Source organism: Balaenoptera physalus (genome assembly GCF_965194825.1).
Source record: "Balaenoptera physalus genome assembly, chromosome: 13".
Classification (NCBI taxonomy): Eukaryota; Metazoa; Chordata; class Mammalia; order Artiodactyla; family Balaenopteridae; genus Balaenoptera; species Balaenoptera physalus.
In genome coordinates, this window is record NC_138892.1 from 37793765 (window position 1) to 37805848 (window position 12084).

The following is a 12084-nucleotide window of genomic DNA, read 5'->3' on the forward strand; positions in this document are numbered from 1 at the left end:
GCAAACACAATGTGCGAAGCAGAAGAAACATTAACTATATACAGACATTTGTCATCAGTACCTCCTGGAGCTTTTAGTGTTAGAATCTACAAAATAATCTGAAATACTGGTGTGCTATGCTTCCTCTTTTACCTGACATTACTCTTTGCCTTTTTAAAAAAATCTTGGAAGTCACCAGTTGGAGAGTTTTCAAACATGGTAAGGCACTTTATTTCTGGGGTTTTTGTTGTTGTTAATCTTAAAGTTTATGGTTTTCTCATTTTGAAAAAAATTTATACTTGAATAATTATTTGGAAAAATATATTTTAAAAAGAGGAAAAATGACAACTGTAATTCCTTCATATAGAAAAATAGCATTATCATTTTGAATTATTCAATTCTAGCACACATATACATTTTTACTAATATATTTTCATTTAATATGAATAATTGATAACATATTTTCATTTAGGGAATAGATTTTTAAAAAATAAATTTATACGATCAATCTAGAAGTTCAAATAAACTTTAAAAATTGAAACAAAATATGGCATAAAATTTTAACACCCTAATGTAACCACTCTAATACTTTAATAAACCCTATCAAGATCTCTAAGTATACCCCCCCACACACGATTTCCATATATAGCATATTATGTAATATCATGTTATACATGCTGTTCTATAACTATCCTTTTCTCTTAATAGTATGTTCTAAACTGCACAGGAACAACTTTTAAGAAAAATTGCAATAAGTATACAGCTCAAGAGAATAGTTTAATTGAGACAGTGAAAGCTTAGATATATAACATTTATTCTCATCTTTTCATGAGATCTTTCAAATATGTGCCTTTATAAATCATTGCCATCTGTGATTTGGTTCGTTTCCATTCATTCTTGCATGCATGTATACATTAGGCATTAATTTCACTATTGAGAGTCCATTATTTTGAGTGCTAGAATTAGATGCTGGGAAACAAACGTAGCTCTGCCTTTGAGACATACCAACTCAGTGAAGAGGAAACAGAATTAAATACATATAAAACATATTCATGACCTATATAAAAAACACTGGGGGTACTTAGAGGAGTGGGCAATTCTTCCTAAGGGGGAAATTGGTTTAAAAACCCTAAAGAAGAATATCTTAGTTGAGTCTTGAAGATAAAAGATGTTTGTTTAACTTATGGACTTGTAAGACTCAGGGTGAAGGAGAAGAAATACGAAATAGTATCTGGTATTCAAGTAACAGCAAGTTCAATATAGTCAGTAAGTCAAAGTGTAAGATTATTAAATTATAGGTAGTAGTGGTAGCACTAACCAAACCTAATTAACAAGAAAGTTAATCAGGTAGAAAAAGACATTTTTCTGAATTCAATTCATTTTCAGTGATATGTACTCCTTGTATTATCAGACACAGCAATACATATGTATTATATGCTCTCCTGCTATGATGGTGAGATTAGATATTCATTTCAGTAAACACTTGAGTATGTTTTAATTAAAATGCCTTCTGAGAAAATGGAATGTCGCATTTTTAAATAGAATTTCAGGTTGCTATAGTAACTAATAAAACTGCCACTATTTATTCAAAATAACATAAAAAGCATCTTTAAAGATGGTAAATCACTTTCAAAGTATCCTGACCATTAGTTACTGATATTAAATTGAATTGTATTAACAATTAGTTGAATGTTTCATGTGTGAGAAGCTGCAGAAAATATATATAGAAAAACAGGAAATAGAGATACCATTTAAAAGCTTATGTGTTAGATGGAAACAAATGTTTAATGCACCTTCTACAAAAGAGAAGACGGTTTCTTTTCACTGATCAGCTCATCTGTTAAGTTCAAATCATCCAGTACAATTATTTTTTGTTGCTGTTCCCATGAAAGTATGCAAGCCACTGAAGCATAAGGGTAGCTAAATGAGGGAAACAGTGAGTGACATAAGTGAGTAATGCATCCTGGAAATATGTAGCTCTTATGGTAAAATTCCTGCAGGAATACCTGTCTCTATGTTGTAGACCTTCTCACACTGGAAACAAAAGGTCAACTGCAAAAAGGTTTAAATATTTAGTTTTTTCACAATATAATGAATGCAACTTGAATCTAAGATATTTTCTGATACAGTTTGAAAGTTAGTTTAGTCAAATTAATACATAATCATGTTTGTGTTTACCTAATAATGGCAGAGACCGCTAGATTATTAAAAAAATTAAGTCAGGAGCTTGAGGTCAAGAATCCAAGAATAAAAGTTAAGAAGAATGCCAGCCAAAGATTTCAAAGACACACTCAAGGCTTGAAAGCAAATTCCAAAAATTACACGTGTGCATACTACTAGTGGACAACATGATGCTTTCTCTTCTTTTTTGAGAAAGCAGCATATTTGCTCTATTGTTCTAGATGTTCTTTCTCTGGCTTTCGTTTCCTCATCTTCATTTTCAGGATGGTGAAAATAATGCATACTGCAAATGGAGAAATGATTTTAAGGATTCTAGCACAGTGCCAATAATCTTTGGTTCCTTCTTTTGCCCACTGTCTTCAAGTTTCATAAGATTTTATAAATCCTACTTTGCCACAGAAATTTACAGAAGAGTGTTTTCACTGAAGGCATAATTTTGAAATTAAGGAAGAGTTAAAAAGTCCTGCATTTTTTTTAAAAAATGAGCAAACCACGCATGGCAAAGCAAAGTAATTGGTTTCATCGATAAAAAGATGCAAACAGATTCTGAGATCCTTTGTCTTATTAGTGCTGACATGATTCATTACTTACATTTAAGAATCCCATCCACATTGTTTTGCTTCTATGTCGTTGTATTTCCTAGAATAGTAAAAGAAAAAAAGTATATTCTTTCCTTTATATTGTTTTATTTTTCCGTTTAAAGAATTTGAAAACTTCAGCTGAAATCCTCCTTACATCCTAATGTCTTTCAGGGTTAGTCATTTATCTGTGAGGGTTTCAGGAATTTTTTATGGAGTAATGGAACAGACATAAGCATTTCTTATTAAATGGCTCTATAAAATTTTTTATGATAATTTGGAATCAGAACTTAATTTTTAAATGTAATTTTCATGAATTAACTATTTTCCTCATTTGTTCTAGCAATATTTGATGGATAGCACATGTTTTCTTTGAGAAGACAGAGTTAGAAGGTATGATCAGAAGAAAAACTTAAATCCTACCAGAGAAAAGAACTGCTAGGCATTCATAAGAAAATAATATTTTAAAACTACGACTGGACATTTTATTATTTTTTTTAAATAGTAAAATGAAATAAAATGATGTCTATCAGCCAAAAATTATCCAAGAAACAGATGGCAAGAAAAAAATGTTTTGTGTATCATCAATTAGTTCATGTTAGTTCTAGCATTCTAAGGAAAGAAAAACTCTTTTCTTAAAATTTATTTATTTTTCCAATGTTAAAGATAATTACCCTGTTATTAAGGTGGTGAAATCAAAGCATGAAAATTAGCTGCTAGAATTAGAAAATTCTGAGTTTTCATCCCATATCCACTGCATATATATTACTTAACTTCTGTAAGACCCAGTTTTCTCAACTATAAAAAGGAGAAAATAGTAAACAACTGTATGTAAAATATGAGATTATACGTGTGACACTTTTAGCAAACAGTGTGTTGTTGATGGTAAACAATCAATAAATGTTATCATTACACTTATATTTATTTTTCTCTCAGCATACAGTGTTATATACTCAACATAATTAATATACATTTACTTCATACTTCTACTCCCCTTGCACGGTTAACTCACTGTTGATCAAGGTAAAGCTAGTGGTGAAGCTTCAGGAAAAATATGGTTTTCAATGCCATTTCTACATTTCCCTCAAATTTTAATAATCATTAGAAAAAGATAAAAATATATTGATATATTTATACTTTTTCCAAGGAATACTATAATATACCAAATAATCAGTTTTTGTTCTAGTATCATATTTAAGTAATTTTTTAAGAGGTGGAGGAGGGAAAAAAATGACTACGATTTCCTTGAGTACCTTAGTATTTAAAATATTTGCACATCCTGAATGCACATATATTTAAGACATAGTAGTGTATATTTAGGCCATAAAAGGCCCTGAAAAGCATAATGACAGATATTTAAGGATTAAAATATCAAAGGTAATTTTACTACACTATAGGAATATTCCTGAATTCCATCTAATTTTCAAGTAAGTACTTACACCAAGTAACATGAATAATTATATGCTCCTCTAAATTTGTATAAAACCATTTTCATGTATGCACTATATGACTTTAACATATCAGAGGAAGTGCTTACAAAATGCAGAATGTTTTAATCAGTGTTTTATAAACTATTTGGGGAAAAGCTTGACAGTCAATTGGAGAAAACCAGTTTAGAAAGAGTTTACCACACATTGTTTACTGCATTCAATCCCTATCTGCACACAATAATCACAGTGGTTTTCCATTGTTTCTATATATAGGGCTTTATATTTTAAAAATTTTATGTCTCAGAATGAGTTTATGAATTATGTTATCAAATTTGTAGATTTCTTTTCTCAAACCAGATTATACATTCCTAAAGAACAGAATTCCTTTTCATCTAACTTTGAATGAACACCAATCAGTACCTGGTACTCATGGCTGCTTGACTGGATTAAATTGAATTGCATGAAAGACTTCTGGAGTCTGATTTTAGGAGACTTAAGTTCACATTCTAGCTCTTCTGTAAATAATCCGTGGGTTACTGAACTAGTTGCAAACACTTTGAGTCTCTGATTCCTCAGCTGTGAAATAGGGATCATAACATGCTCTGCCCTGCTGACCTCAAAGGTCTATTTAGTACAATAATATGAATAAAAGTGTGTCGGTTTATCACAAAAGCATTGCTTCCGTTCTAATCAGGCAGGAGCTCTCCTTTACCAGCTGGTACTAAATTATAGAGCCCAGATTTTACAAGGCCAACCTTGGGTGGCAAAATAAACAGTCCTATTCCCACTTCCTTTCTCATCAAAAATAAAATAAACTATGTCCCCAAATATTAACTGATATCCTTTTCTATAGAACCAATTATCCAGTAAAATTAAGGAGGTTGCCAAGGACAGGAATATGGTTATGTCTATTAAAATGTTGAGCCTAATAACAGATCTGGACAATTTTATTAATTTGATTATTCATTTTTAATTTGCATTGTGCTTTGTCAACTTTGATTTGTGTTTGAATTGGATACTTATGCCTTGCCCCAAACTGGATTTGCATCTCAATTGGGCAAATTTTTTTTAAACATAAAAAACCTCATAAACCAACTACAAACTTTTATCAGTGCTTTTATGATAGTGTTTCTGGCAATTATTCTACTGAACTGTTTTCACTATGATACTTAACATATATTTGACACTTCTATTAAACTCTCTATAATCAGCTGTGTGAGTGTACCATTTCCTGATGGACACTGGCTGATACAGAGTATAAAGGATAGTACCTAAAAAGAGAAGGAAGCTACTGCATGTGAAGGATTTTCATTTCACTAAAGGAGTAATGACTTTATCCTATAATCAGGGTTTTAAGCAGAAGAGTGGGATTTTCAAATTTCCATGATTCTCCTAGTAGTAATAATCCAAGGTCATGGGAACCCAATACATCAAGAGATTCTGAAATTTCAGTATTGAGCACGTTCAGATCCTGTGGTTTAATAAAAAACAAATTAACAAATAGCTTGCTTACATCAGTTTATTGATTGCTTTAAGGTATATTTAACCCAGATGGAACAAGATACTGGAAAGAAGGCTTAACAATATTAGTCTTCTCTCAAAAATACCTTCAGACTCCTCACACAAACATTTATGAGCCTCCATTCTTAGCCCACTTTGTTATTATCATTATTTTTTCTTTGTTCTACTATCTCAAAAGTACTAATTGGCATGTCCCTGACATCTTACCTTAACTCGATTTGTATGTTGTTCTCATTTCTGAGAAGAAGTCTCAGGGACTTTACTATCCTGTATAATGTATTATGCAATTTTTCTTACTCCCTTTTGTCGAAGTCAGGAACAACTTATTCCAATAAATGTTCTTGTTATTTATTCTTTTCAAGGCTGCTGGCAAATTTCCACATAAAGTTGCTCAATCTTAAGTAAGTTGATGAGGGGGAACAAAGATTTCCATTTAAAATTGTGTGTCTATGGTATGTAGGGGGGCCAAAGAATCTATTAAACGTCAGATTTGGTTTAGAAAATCATGTGGAGGTTGGATGGGGATGAGGCAGGAAGACCACAGAGGATGCTATTTCAATAGCATGAATAAGAGAAGTTAAGTGAATGAGGATAGAGTGTAGGGAAGAGATTTAAAAATTAGTCACCAAATGCAGAAGATGATATTAATAGAAGAGTTGCTGAGTAAATGTGGAAGATAATATAAATAGAAAAGTTGAGGATGGTTGTAACTTGAGTGAAGCTTGGTAAATGACATGACTATTTCTGTCATTCTATGTAGGATCTCATATATCGCTGGTGGGGTTATAAACTGGTATTTCTTTCCTCCCATTCTCTCTTATACCATTTTAATTAGGCCTTCACTTCCACTACTCCAGGGAAAGTGCTCTTGGAAAGGACACCGATGACTTGTGTGTTGCTATACCCAGATGGTCAATTCTGTTCTCATTTTATGTGACCCCTTAGCAGCATTTGACAAAGTTGATCACTATGTACTCCTTAATATACTTTTGTCACTGGTTTTCTGGACACTAAACTCTTGATCTTTTTCTTTCCTCTCTGATCACTCTTTGTTTTTTACAGTCCATTCTCTTGTGAACTTTTAATGTTTGAATGTCCCAAGGGTCAGCTCTTGGTTCTATTTTCTTCTCTACATACAACCACTTCCTTATAGTCTTACCCAGGGTACTCTAACTTTTCCCAAATTTATATCTCCTGCTAAGAACTCACTCTCAAACTCCAAACTCCTCTGTCTCAAACAGAGTATAAAACTTTCTTTAATATAGAAATAGCTCACACAACTCAATAACAAAAAAAAAAACAAACAAAAAAAAACCCAATCAAAAAATGGGCTGAAGACCTAAATACACATTTCTTCAAAGAAGACATACAGATGGCCGATAGGCACATGAAAAGATTCTCATCATTGCTAATTACTAGAGAAATGCAAATCAAAACTACAATGAGGTACCACCTCACACTGGTCAGAATGGCCATCATTAAAAAGTCTACAAATAGCAAATGCTGGAGAAGGTGTGGAGAAAAGGGAACCCTCCTACACTGTTGTGGGAATGTAAGTTGGTGCAGCCACTATGGAAAACAGTATAGAGGTTCCTCAAAATATTAAAACTGGAGTTGTTGTGTGATCCAGCAATCCCGCTCCTGGGCATATATCTGGACAAAACTATAATTCAAAAAGATACATGCATCCCTACGTTCATAGCAGCACTATTTACAATAGCCAAAACATGGAAACAATCTAAATGTCCATCGACAGATGAATGGATAAGAAGATGAATATTATTCAACCATACAAAAGAATGAAATAATGCCTTTTGCAGCAACATGGATGGATCTAAAGATCATCATAGTAAGCCAAATAAGTCAGAGAGAGAAAGACAAATACCATATGATATCACTTATATGTGGAATGTAAAATATGACACAAATGAACATATCTACAAAACAGAAACAGACTCACAGACATAGAGACAGACTTTTGGTTGCCAAGGGGGAAGGGGGTGGGGAGGGTTGAATTGGGAGTTTGGAACTAGCAGATGCAAACTATTATATATAGAATGGATAACAACAAGATCCTATTGTATAGCCCAGGGAACTATTGATATATTCAATATCCTATAATAAGCCATAATGGAGGGACTTCCCTGGTCGTCCAGTGGTTAAGAATCTGACTTCCAATGCAGGGGACGCAGATTCAATCCCTGGTCGGGGAACTAAGATCCCACATGCCACGGGGCAACTAAGCCTGTGCACTACTGATCCCACGCGCCACAACTAGAGAGAAGCTCGCCCGCTGCAACGAAGAGCCTGCATGCCACAACTAGGACCTGGCGCAACCGTATAAATAAATATTAAAAAAAAACATAATGGAAAAGAATATTAAAAAAACCTGTATATCCGACATCTTTACTTGGATGCCAAATAGATATTTTAAACATGTATGAACACACCCAAAACTACGCTCTTGGTCTTTCTTCAACAAACTTTTCTTGCTAGACTTGTCATTTTAGGTGATGGCAACTCAAACTTCTGGTTGCTCAGGCTAAAAGTCTTGGGGTTATATTTGACTTTTATATATCTTTACACACCATATACATTTTCTTAGAAAATCCTTTTCTGCTTAACCTTCAAGTGCAGGTATCCTCCACTTTCTGAAATTTCACATTAGTCCATCTCACTTTTGTGAAAGACCTACATTAGTACATATTGGCTTTTTCCATAAAAGCAAAAATCCTCTTCGAATTTATTTTGGCTAATGAAAACAGGTACTAAATTCTTACTCAACTAAATTTTCAATGGAATTAAATTCTTCCCTGTCCCTGCTCAACAGTCCTTCCAATACTCCTAAACCTATTATATTTTTTTCCCCATAATGCTTATCACCTTCTAGCAAACTCTGTAATTTACTTATTATATGTATCATCTGTAGTCTACACCTAAATGTAAACTCTATGAAGGGAATATCCTTTGTTTTCATTCATTAATATATTATGGATACAAAATGATGCTTCTCATAATATTTTTTCAATAAATACTTGCTGAATGAATAAACCATTTCACAAATCATTTTGACATTGTGTTGTGATATAGAACATTCACATACTCTCCAATAATTCCACTTCAAATTACATATACCCAAAAGAAATTATAGCATATTTGCACTAGGAGATATATACAATCCAAAATACATATGGGACTCCTATAACTCAATAGCAAGAAAGCAAATAACCCAATTTTAAAAATGGGCAAAGGACTTGAATAGATGTTTCTCCAAAGAAGTCATCCAAATGGCCACTAAGTATGTGAAAAGATGTTCAACATCACTAATCATCAGGAACATGCAAATCAAACCACAATGAGTTATCACCTTACATCTTTTAAGATAGCTATTATCAAAAAAACAAAAGATTACAAGTGTTGGCTAGATTGTGGAGAAATGGAACCTTTGTAGACTATTGGTGGGGCTGTTAAATGATACAGCCACTATGGAAAACAAAATGGAGATTACTCAAAAAATTAAAAATAGAACTACTATATAATCCCATAATAGCACTTTTCGGTATATATCCAAGAAATTGGAATCAGAATCTAAAAGACATATCTGCCCTCCCATGTTCATTACAGCACTATTTACAATAGCCAAGATATGGAAACAACTCAAATATCCATTAACAGATGAATGGATAAAGAAAATATGGTATATACATACAATGGAATATTATTTGACCTTAAAAAGAAGGAAATCTTGCCATTTGCAACAACATGGATTAACCTGAGGACATTATGCTAAGTGAAATAAGCCGGTCACAGAAGGAAAAATACTGCATGATTCTACTTATGTAAGGTGTCTAAAAAAGTCAAGAAATAGGAATAGTAGGAAATAGTCAAGTATAGGAAACTATGCAATGAATCTTAGTAAAAATGTTGAGTGAAAAATGCAGGTTCAAACAAACTACATATGGTGATGATAAATATAAAACTCAGAATACAGATTTGATTAGGAAAGGAATGCATAGTAAATATAAATTAAGGTTAATGTTATAGTTTTTAGTTGGTGTTGGATTTATGGTACTGTTTGTTTTTATAAAGAAAGAAAATAAGACAGAAAGAAGACTATATATGAACCAATCCTAATAGTATATCATGAACTATATGATATTTTATAATAAGCCATGGATCTAATTCTCTGCACTTAAGTTCCAATTGGAATTCGGGGAGAAATTGTTTATATTTCCCTTGGTTGTGCTTCAACTGGCATTTTATTCTCGTCTCATTAGAAGGCCTAGGACTCTTCAGGGCAATTATCTTTTACTTCCCTGTCCTGGGTGTCTCAGTTCTTATAGGAGCATGCTCAATAAGCTATTTGAATAAAGTTGTATCTGTGTCATAGAATTAACAAATCTTTAAGTGTGATCCAGAATACCAAAAGTTCAAAATACCACCCTATTCGTGTGGTTTCAAAAAGTGGAAATGTATTCTCAGCATATAGGTAGGGGAATTTGGTTCAGCAATGTACTCTCCTTAAAAGTAGGCAAAAGCAAAAGTAGTTTAATTTTAATGACACCAGATACTCTGGTTTTTGAACTAATTTAGAAAAAAAGTAGAAATATGAGTAATTAACTACATGGATGAATTAAAATGAAAACAGCTACTAACATGATGAAATAATATTTAAAAATCAATTTCTTTGAAATATTGTCAAATTTAATTTGGGATGTTTTGGCCACTAAGAACTCTTATTTGGCTCTCTAAATGCAAATGTTCATTTTATTGCTTTTAAAAAATTTATGTGTATTTTAAAATTCAGCAGTATCTTGGTTTATAATTTTATTTTATCCTATAGACATAATACAGCAAATGTGATGATGATGGTGAAGACAATATACTGTTTAGCTATGACACCTTCTGAAAATAATAATTAAAAAATATTATTATGAATGCATGTACTAGAAAACCAACGAAAAATAAAATCCAGATCAAATAATTGGCAAAATTTAGGAAAGAGCTTAGAGTTTTAGTCATTATTATTAGTCATATTTTTCTTACTGGAAGAGACTTATGAAATATACCTCTAATATTCATAATAGTTCCAGGAGAATAATAGGAGTTTAATGTTTCAAAACGTGCTTAGCAATACATGAATAATATGCTGCAAATTGTGTAAAAACAGTTATAATTATTTTAGAATCAAAGGGTAGATGATAAATAGGAAAAGCCAAGTTTTTTGGCTGGGAAATATTTTATTCTTTCCATAAGGGGATAGAAAGTTTACTCTATCACTTTCCTGGTTCTTTACACTGTAAAAGGACTAGATAAAATGAACATGAAAAATTGTCTCTAGTGATAAAAATATAAATGCCATACTAAAGACTTAGTAAAACTTTCTAATGAAGAAATGGTTTATAATTTTATTAAGTATGTTAATTTTATGCAAAAATTTCCATCTTTATTTTAAAGTATTAGTTAAATTAAAGTGCGTTTATATTTTAATATTTAAAAAAATACTCTTACATTTCACATGGAGTCAATGACCCAAAATAAGGTGGGTTTGTTCATTTTTTTTTTCCTAGAGATGTTATCCAAAATTAGCATTGACCATTATTATAATATAATTAATTCAGATGACAGTGGTCAGCAAAGCAGCATTAAAATCATTTATCATATTAAAGAAGTATTTTCTCATGTTTAAATTAAATATAGGATACCCGAGTTATTATAATATACTAGGAGCTCTTACTCTATCAGCTCAAAACTCTCTATATCTTCACAGTGCATAATCTGTTTGATATTGATAAACAACTTGCTGATTATTTCTTATATTAAACATAACTACATTTTGGATCAATAAGAAAGCTGTAGCCCACTGGAAAAGAGAGAAGAAAACCAAATCATAGTGGGTTAACTGATTTGCATGCTCTGAGATGTTACCAGCTGCCGCTCTTAATAATAAATGAAGTCATCACTTTCAGCAATCTGGAAAATAAACTGAAATAATTATGTTTTCAATTTTGATTTAACTGAAAAACAGTTATTGGGAGGGGAAAAAACATTCTCCCAACTGAAAAAAAACTGTAGTTCACTGACAGCCAGGTCAAGTGTGTATTTTTTACAGTGGCCTAATTTATTGGGTTGCCTATCCAGTGAAGTGAAGGCAACCTCAGAGGGCCTTAATACAGAGGTCCAAGATTAAAACTCAAAAAGCTCTATATTGACAGTCGCCAGATATTACTTAAAGGCACTGTTTTGAGATTAATACTCATTTCTGACCTTACTTTATATAAATAGCTAACATTATTAAACACTTTAACTTGCTTTTCTGGTACAGTAAATATCACATTTAATCACCAAAATACACCTGAAAGAAGGTTGATGCTATTATGATCCCTATTTTAAAT